Below are 10,646 nucleotides of genomic sequence, written 5' to 3'. Positions count from 1 at the left end.
TAATTAAAAAAAACAACAAAAAATTAAGATAAAAACGTATCAACATGGTTATTCAGTCATGCTATGATTTGACAGAAAACCCTTAGAGAATGTTTATTGGTTTACGGTTTGTCAGATTTCTCTCTAATCCTTTGTTTAAACATCAATCAAACTGATTTTGAACAGCTTACTCACTTTTGCCTCATTAGACGTGCTCTATTTTAGCACAATATAACTGCCCTAATTAATGAAATAGAAGTAAGTTAGACTTGTTAAAATTTTAGAATTCGTTAAGATTTTGGAAAATGGTAGTTTCTGAAGGAAGTTAAGCTCATCTAAATACGTAATTTCACTTAAAAAACAAAAAAATTTCCCCTTCACAGAATATGTACATCAACTTAGATTTAGGGTATTTGCGCTTTATTTTGAAAATAGTTTTTATTTCTACAAATCAGATCTCATTTTTTAGTAACATATCACATATGTAATGCTTACTCTGATGTGAATTTATTATCGACGCTGTGATTCATTTCCTCGTAAATTGAATTATAATAAACTATTAATTTCTAAGACGCAAAACAACAACTAGACCTCATTCCCCCCTCCTTTTGATCAATTGGATGAACTTAAAACTCAAAAAGTGCAAACAAAAAGTGATCCCAAAGTCTAAATACAAGTGCAATTGATTTTTTTAACCATGAAAGCTAATGTACAATAATATATAAGTGTAATATAATTGGTAGTGTAAGGGACCATGTTAATATGTTTCACACGTTGAAATGTTTGTATAAAAAAAGAAGTTTTTTTTTGTGTAAATATGTAAATTTATGTATTGAGATCACAATTGTAAATATTACATTAATTCTAGTATGTAAAATTGAAATCTATTTCTTTTTTGCTATTTATGATCATTTGCATCGTTAAAAGACAAACATTGTTGTACAAGTCACATGAGAATTAATAAAAAAATTTGTATTAGTAGATGTTGTTAATCACATTCTAATACACATTTGTCATAAACAGTAGTAATTACTAATTAATATTTGTTCAGACGAGTAGTTGAGCACAAACTATTTTTTTAAGCTATAATTTAAATAAATTTAAGGATGCACAAGGATAACAAATATAAACAATAATTAAATTAAAAATTTAAGTATTGGCTAAAATAAACTAAAGCAGATAATTAAGGTTTTTAGTTCAACTAAAAACTTTTTCTCAACTAAAAACCTTAATTAATTGTAATGTATTAATTGGTCAAGCGGACCACGAAATTAGTGAATCTAAAGCAGACAATTGAAATAAAATAACAAGGGGCTGGATAATTCACCATGAGAGAAAACATGATAATAAAAACACAACAAATTATGCAAACTTAAATTACTTTTGACTCTTAAAGTAATGAGCAAAAAATTAATTAATTAAAAAATAAAATAAAGACACCTAACAAACAAAAATTTTAAAGTTTAAAAATGAAAAACGTCAAAAGTAAGGAAATTCCAAATAGAGGCTTTAAAAAGTTAACAATCTGTGACTTTCTCCAGGCTGAAACTCAAATGGCTGGCTTTCCTCCTTCAATAGAGACCCCATCTGATAAAGCCGTGATAAAACATAACTTTACTTAATTCCAATAAGCATAAAGAAGTTTGCTTGTTACAATTTGATATTTATAAAAGATAATGATTATTTTAAGTCTAACTAGGAGGACAGTTGAAAAATATTCTCAATCAAATATAAAAGTAATTAAATGAATGAAAAAGTTAGTGTCACGAACAGGATTCGAACCTATGACCTTCAGCCGCTGCTCTTCATGATAGCTCAGGTTAGACACTAACTTTTTCATCTCAACCAAGACCTTAGATAAAATGAATAATTAATGTTGAATAGATTAGATTATACATTTCAGGGTGTGTATTACGTTATTCAAATGTTAATGTACACTGTTTCATTATTTTATTATTCTATGAATTGTTATATAGTTTCTTTGGTTGTAGCAGTACTTTTTCCTAAAACCTTTTTTCTCCCAAAAAGCTACTACACAGCCTGTTATTAAATCTGTTGGGATATCCTCTACCTCTGGAGATCTAGATGAAAAAGTCAGCCCTGTTGATTACCAACGGGCTTCAAGAATCACCCACCCTGGGGCCAAATCTCCATCTTATAGTCCAGCCTCCGAAGTTGGATTTCAGCCCCAACACAATAAGTTCCTAAATCCAAACCCATTCACTCTTTCCCTCTTAAATACATTCTTTCTTATTTACATACCATTCAATCAGTTAGGGTGGTGAAGTACACAATATTCCTCCAACACCCTTTTCAAACACACTGTTTTATTCACTATATATGTAACTAACCTAATTGAAGTTCGATGGGATACTCAATATTCCACCGACATCATTTTCACTTATTCACTACACAGTTAAATAGTTACACTAACCTAAATGAGGGTCAATGGGCTACTCAATATTTGGCCTTTAGCCCTCACACTACACATTCATTCACTCTCAACACACCCTAGGGGCACAACACTTATCAATACTATATACAATAAAACAACCCTTTAACTCCAAGAATGGGAATGGGGGGACCCAGATACATGCTGCTGTCTCATAATCAATTTTCACATCGGGGGCATTCCTACTCCTCTATTTTGTCATATGTACAAATAAATTTCATCCTTTTCAGAATGTGAGGGCAATTCCAGCAGCCATTTAAAAAGAAAATTTGAGATTATATAAAATCTTTAGAACTTTTTCTCATTCGCACTGAGCTCCTGAGCCACTACATAACAACTGCAGAATAGCGTTTTCTTTGTGATGATATTGTGAAATTGGTTTCATAATACAACTTCTTTAGTGTACATGATTTCTTGAAACAGTTTCCTAAAATCAGTTTTTTCTCTTATGGATTCTACATTTTTTTCCCCTTCCGGCAAAGATTTTCTGAATTTAGTTATTGTTTAGTTCTAAAAAATTCAGTGTGTTTTTATTCAGTGTTCTGTCATCAACATATTCATATGCTCATTTCCATTTAGGTTTTAGGAATGCCCAGAGTTATAATTTCAGAAGAAATATTTTGACACTTCAGTAAAGAAATCGGCATTTTTGTAATTTAATTTTTTAAATTAATTATTCTTTTTATCTAAGGTTTTTCATCTCAGCCAATTAATAATATGGAAGGACAGGAATAAATAATATGGCCAATTATGGCCACTAAGCAAATATGACTTAATTTTTTTGTTCAATTCTACAGACAAAATGGAGGCTTTCTTAAACCTGAAAGCACATACTTAACATTAGAAGAAGCTTGACAATCTTCAAAGATAGATAACGCTAAAAAACGTATAATTAATTAAAATTGTGAATCTTAAATTTTATTCATCAATATATTTTACATATTCTAACAAAGAAACACGTGGACATATTACTGGATTTATGGACGCCATCTTCCATGGCACTCAAACCAAAGAAGCTCATATTTTTAGCCTCAAATCCCAAAATTATTATAAAATTTAATAAGTTACTAGAAACTTAAGATTATATTGCACTTATTCATCGGTGTTTTTTGCTTTATTAAAAAATATTAATAACAATTTTAAAAAAGCAGTATGTACATATATTTCTTTAGTTATTTATTGTTTGTGGTGATTCTAAGTGATTTTTTTCTCTCACATTTGACGTTTACATCCCGTGTTGTGTAAAAATGTTTTGAAAGAGAGAGAGAGGGAGAGAGAGAGAGAGAGAGTGAGAGGAGCTCATTGGCGTCCTTTGGAAACATGAAAATTGTTTTCAAAATGTAATAATTAAATGGAAGAGTTTCGAAATCAAATATTAATTCCTCCTTCTTAAAACCATTCCTCGGATCATGAGGCGGTGTAACGCGAATCCTAAGGTGAGATAAGATGAGATTGACAAAAGGACCCGAGGGCAAAAGAGACTGTTTAAAACGTCCTACAATTAGGGGCAATCTCAATCCCTCTCGCTAAAAGTAATTCCTTGAAGGGGTGTTTGATCGTTGAAACGAGTACGCCTTATTGGATTACTCAATATGTGAACTTCAATCGTCTAGGTTATAAAATAATATTAGTGAGAATATCAGATTTTCTCGTGCCTCGATGGTGCCTGAAGCTTTGAACTAGGAAATTGTTTCCCAATTTGATAACACGCGGCATCGGAACAATTTCGGAGGAGTGAAGAAGACCTATATCAAAAGGCTTTGTATAGGTAAAAGACAAAAAAGTATGTTTAAGAAATATTTCGTCCAATATATTTTATAAAACATTTCGGTTAAGAATGGCCAGAAGTATGAACATAAGCGTCAGTACAGGACACTCACAACTCACTTGCTTTTTTTTCTTGAACAGACCGTCAAGTATTCGGATGGGCATAAAGCAGAAATGATATAAAAGTTTTCTAAACTTTGCTAATAATACTAATTCAAAATGTTTCAATATAGTCATTTAGACAAACTAAAACGGATATCTAGTTTAGCAATTAAATATAAAATTACATAGTTATAGTAACTTACTTCCCTTTTAGTAAAAAACCAAGCTTTTTTAGGCACGATTCTGTTTTTGAAAGCATAAATCGGTACTTTACAAGAAGAGGCAATTTTAGCTAGATATACAATAATGAAATTGTATAAGAATCCAGGCACAGACGTAGAGTACTCTACCTATAATACACGCTATGTATTTTTCAAGTATCGACCCGATATTCGATTCCCGGCGATTTTGTTGGAATTTTTCATCGATTTTTAATACAATAATTTTCTTATAAATTAATCTTTATGTAAGGTATTGGTTGAGATAATAAAAGTCAATGTCACGAGCGGGATTCGAACCCACGACCTTCGGCTAAATACGCCGCTGCTCTACCACTTGAGCTATCGTGACTAAGATCCACTCAGACATTAACTTCCCATCTCAACCCAACCTTTCGGATTTTCCCTCCTTTGTATTTCTTTCTTTGTATTTTTATTTCATTGTATTGAAAGTAGCGCCGAAAGTGACAAGACCAAGAAAAACGGAATTCATAATAATATTAGTTCTACTAGTAAAAAGCTAATAAACTCGTTATTTAATTTTGTGATAGGAAAATTTTAAATTGCCATAAAAAATAGCATTTATCATATGGATCAAGGTAAAGTTTCATACATGGGAAGACAACAGTCGACACAAAACCTGGCCAAAAACATAATCAATAAAATCTCGCCTTAACTTAGAAAAAGTTTGCTGTACAAATCCGGAAAAGACACAGGATTACTGCAGGACTCAACAGGCATATGGAAACATTGGGAATGGCAGAAGGGTGGTTAGGGATGGCAAAAGTAGGTTCCAGGAAGATGAGGGAACCGCAATATATGTGTTTTTGAGAAGGTTTTGTTCTCAACTTTGTTAACTCTCAAAAGTTAACATGGAACCTTGCATAAAAAAGCTCAATCACTCTGGTTAAAAAGGTATTGTTTAATAGTGATCTACCTATCCTCGCTGATTTGTGTTGACTCATGAGGATAGGCATACCAGGATGGTAGGTAACTATCAAACAATAAGGTTGGCAAAAGGCCTCAGGAAGCAATCTCACAAGTTAGAAAAGACTAAATGGAAAACTCTACGGTTTAACCCCAAAATATTCCAATGGTATTACACCCGAGTCCTTGGGCCAATGACAAGCTATTGGGCGATTGTTTAGTAGGAAAATCTTTGTTCAGGAATACAAAGGCTTTTATGTGGAACGTACTTGGCCTTTTTTGTTACTAGACCTTCCAATCTAAATTTCATGTTCATAAGAAACTTGCCAGAGAAGGTACCTCAGCAGGACCAAAACCCGAATACTTTCGTAAAATTTCAAACTGAAAGAAAAAAAAAATTAAAGGCAGCAACCCAAGACAAAGGCAGGCCAAAGTGTTCTTCAATAAAGTCCCTCTTAAATTTTCAAAATAGCCGTAGGAAAGCCATAAAAAGTTAAGATTATTGTAGGTCTATTAAAAGAACTCAATAGGCATATGGGGACTTTGGGAGTGGAAGAAGACTGCTTATGCTCTGCGAGGTTGTAATCTAACCACTGTTACTGTTAAGTCTTAAGGACGTTTCTACTTATGGGCAATAAAAGCTCAATCCAACAAATCAAACTTAGGATCGTATCAAGTACATATAGGCTAAGAAATTAAGGTCTGACGAGTTAGATAGAAATAGGTTATAACGGCTTTGTTGAAAAGCACAATAATCTTAAAAGGTTCTTAAGCCACCTCAACAAATATATCTACTTATTTTAAAAACCAAATTAGGCCCTTTGCTATTTTATATTGTATTTCTATATTATGACGTGTATCGCTTTAATCTTACCAGTGTTGTCTGTTTACCAACAAGTATTTTAGTTTGACACCATATTTCCGTTATTTGAATTTTATTTGTCTTACTTTTGGTCTAATTGATGGATTATTCAACTAATAAACTTAACAATGTTGCGAAGATAGTGACGTTAAATGAGTGATCACTTGTACTAAAAGTAAAGGAGTAAGAATACTCCCTTGCACGAACTTTTTTCTGTAAGCTCGGTAATATTATGTGCGTCGTTAGTTTTTTAAGAATGCTTATTCAACAAATCTTGAATTTTTTTCTATCGTCTATATATCCTATTGTTATCAGAGTTGTCCTGTGTCAAGTGGGTAAACTCAATCATTACCATTCAATAATTTTATCAACCTACCAAATGCACATTATGAACCTAGAAGAAAAATGAACTCTGTTTTAGGTGTAAGAATCTAAAGCAATATTTGTAGTGAAGTATGTTAATAAATAGTTTATAAATGATTATTTGGATATCGTAAGATGCCGTCTGGTGTGACGTAGGTTTAGAAAAACATTTTCTTTATCGTACCAGCGTTTCGATCTTTAATGAGATCATCTTCAGAGTTCACAGTGTTTGTTTTCTGTGTAGATATGTCAATACTGTGTGTCGTGTTGAGAGTACCGTCTGTACAGAAAACAAACACTTTGAACTCTGAAGATGATCTCTATAAAGATCGAAACGTTCGCACGATAAAGAAAAGGTTTTTCCAAACCTACATTACACCAGATAGTATCTCACGATCTCCAAATAATCATTAATTAATGGTCACTAAACACACATATAGTTATTAAAGTACCTGATCATTATGAACTAGCCTATGCTGATAGATGATCAAATTGTAAAAAAGTTTTCAAGTCAATTATTTTACATTGATTTTTTGTCTTCATTTTAAAATACCGCACTAGTCGTTTGTCTAAGGGATCTTCATATTTCCAGTTTTAACTGTCAAATATACGAACAATGCGAATCCCCAATCTTTATTCAACATGTTTTGTTATGAGGACGACGGGTTTTGTTTACTGATTATGTATGCTTTCAAACATAAACAGTTTTCTCGGAAAAGAGTCGACGTCTGCGTTATTAACTCCATGAATGTACTGAAAGTATGTATTGTACATTCTGTACAAAAGCAAACACCGAAGCCAGAGGCGAAGATTCGGCCACGTAAATAACAACCGCCCGAGGTGGTCTTTACAAAAACCAAGATTTTAAAAACACCACCGTTACAACGCCCATTTAATTAATTTTTAATTAAGTTGAACGTTATGAAATCTCTTTAATTAAAAGATAACGGGATGGGGGTGGCCGTTTAACAGTACGTCTGAAGCAGGTGGTGAGTTGGAAAAGCAGAGTTTGGCTAACAAGTCAAAAGCAGCTGAGACCCTTATCATGGGCAAAACGTGGTACTGCTTTTAATAACCGATTATCTATCCCGATCGGCTTCCACCCCATACACCACCCTTTAAAATATGACGGGCTGTCCGGCAAACAATATCGGATGTCTCACAAACCGAACTTAACTCATTACAAACTGTAACAACCAAATTCATAAATGAAAATGAAATCATTGAAGGAAAAAAGAAGTTTTTATGGAATTGATTTATTCATTTGCACATTAATTATACGAAAAAGGACTTGTTGTTCCTTGATTAAGCCTTGTAAACATCAGAATATGCATAAATAACATAAAAATGGGTGATAGTTCTATAATTAACAATCGACTCCCTTAAAATAGTGTAGTGGAATTGTATTCATAACATTTGTCAACACGAAAATTTAAAAATGTACAGCGATAAACAGTAAATATTGTTTTAATGTATGCTACCATAAATTGAATTTCCCTGTCCAAAACTTAAAAAGGTAAATCATACAAATAAGGTCATGTTAACAAAAGGCTCAAAGAGCGTGTGAACTGAAATTTACAATAAATAAATTTAAAAAGATACAAAATAATATTCTAGGTATCGGTTTTAACTTAACTAAAACAGGTCAACTATTCCGATATGAAACAAAATGAGGTGCACCGCAGGGGAGTGTCCTTGGTCCTTTACTTTTAAAACACGTGTCTACTCACATAACGACGCATTTTTAAGTTATTTTGCTAACTAATCGACTATCCAGGTCAAAAGAGAGAGAAATTAATCTCAAGAAAAGGAAATAAAATTAATGGCGAAGAATCAACACATTTTAAGACCGGTGAGAGTAAATTGATGCATGTCGGAGTTAATGCACTATAGAAAGAGAATATAAAATAGCAATGAAACTATCTCAGTTTTTAAATTAGATAAATATATTGTTGAAGTGGCCAAAGAACCTTTTGCCTGTGCCCATAGGTAGGACTATTGTTGCCTCCATTTATGAGTTAAGCATATTATCTAGCTCATCAAAGGTTAGTTTATTAACCTCCATAGACTTGATATACTGGATCCTAAGTTATATTTATCGGATTGGAAGGTGGACTTGCAGTTATATGTTTTTTTTAAATATATTTTTTATTTTTAGCAAGATGTCTGTTTCACCGTCAAAATGTATTAGGCTGGCCATGTGCTCGGTAGCCTTAACCCCAAACACTTGTACAATAGTTTTTCATATTAATCGTTTCTTTATCCTTGGGAAAGCCCTGATGATGGCACTATAAATTGCCTCGGTGAACCGAGCATTTAGTCTTTTTTTCACCCGACTACGAAGAATGACCTCTACGAAGATTGGAACTCTACATAGATTATCTGCAGATCGATCAACGAACATCATATTTTACCAAAGTGTTCGGGTGTTGGTGATGCTGAAGTAGTAACAAAAAGGCCAAGTACCTTCCACATAAGCTTTTTTGATGGCGTCCATCCTGATTCGGTGGATCTCCACAATAAGATGATGGGCAGATATTAAATTGTGTTTTTCACAATTGGCATTTATTACGTTAGACCGTTTCGGTCTAATATAGACCAACTTTAGTGACTTTTTTAATGGAAAGTAGTTTGACTGATTTTTGCATTCTTATAAGTTCAGAAGTGGATTTCTGGCCTTGGAGAGTACTCTAGAAAAAGAAAGTCACTGAAGGTGGTCTATATTAGACCGAACGCATCTGACGTAATAAATACTTATTGTGGAAAAGAAAATTTATTTCCTACCAGTCATATTCCACATAAAGTTTTTCTACTCCTGATTACAAAGATTTTCCTACAGAAAAATCTTCCAATTGATTATCATTCGACAATTTGGGTGTGAGCTAATGGGTTTAGACAGTAGCTTTTTCCACTTAGCCTTTTGTACCTGCCAGGGTGATTGCAGCTTTTTAAAGTTTTAGTTCCATGTTAACTTTTAATCAAAGATGACTCGAATAATAATAATGATAATTCTTATGTGGTTATAGTAAGTGTTTTGCACTTCATCCATCAGTCCTTTATACGGGTAGCTTAACTTTTCAAACACTTTGGATCTTCTCATCGGTCTTCAAGGAAATTTGAAATCGCCCGTAAAAAATTTAAATATGTATCTGTTTAAGGTTGTTTTGCCTTGATGATGACCTTAAAATAGGTCGAAACAACAGTAACAACTGAATTTGTTTTCTTCTTTAAGTCTATAATTCTTACTTGCACCAATTGTTGGTTGGGTTAGTGTAGTTTTGCCAGTTCCATAATTACTTTATTAAACTGTTATCTTAATATGCTTACGAAGTCTTAGGGTGTCTAAGGCATTGAAATCATCTTTGGATCTATTAGGGCGATCATAACGGGGGCGGTGTAATTATTCACTTGTTATTCCTTGCTAGTAGGTAATATAAAATTGACAAAATGAATAACGGGTGTCTTGTTGCCAAAAGGACAAGTTAAGCCTTCAAAAACAAGATGTTCAGTATTGTACTGTATTTTGTACTCGGAGTAGATAATAATTTGAGTTTAGATACAACAATAAGTGTTGATGATCATTATTATCATAATCATGAATCTTATTATCGGTAGGTGTGTTCGAAAGTGTAAGGGTTGAAAATCCCCGCGGGTGTAAATGTGTAAATCACTTCTCTGATTATGTCAAACCTATTTGTTGCTCCTTAAATGAGGGAGAGAGTGAGCTTTGTGAGTTGGAGTAGAAACAAAGTGAAAAACCCCCTGTAATTAAGTGGTCTCTACCAGGGGTTCAGTAAACAGGTAGCTGGGAGGGAGAGATGGAGAAGATCTAATATCGGAAGCGAAATAGGAACATAATTAAAACTCATCTCACCTTCCACCATCTCCTACATAATAATTTCCCTCAAAACTTAATCCGTTTACCTCCTCATGATGGAAATTTTCAAGGCGAAAAGCCAATATTTATAAACAAGTT

The sequence above is a fragment of the Cimex lectularius genome, unplaced genomic scaffold, assembly GCF_000648675.2.
Source record: "Cimex lectularius strain Harlan isolate CLEC.00 unplaced genomic scaffold, Clec_2.1 scaffold150, whole genome shotgun sequence".
Taxonomy (NCBI): Eukaryota; Metazoa; Arthropoda; class Insecta; order Hemiptera; family Cimicidae; genus Cimex; species Cimex lectularius.
The sequence above is the reverse complement of the archived record's forward strand: the minus strand, read 5'-3'. Positions refer to the sequence as shown.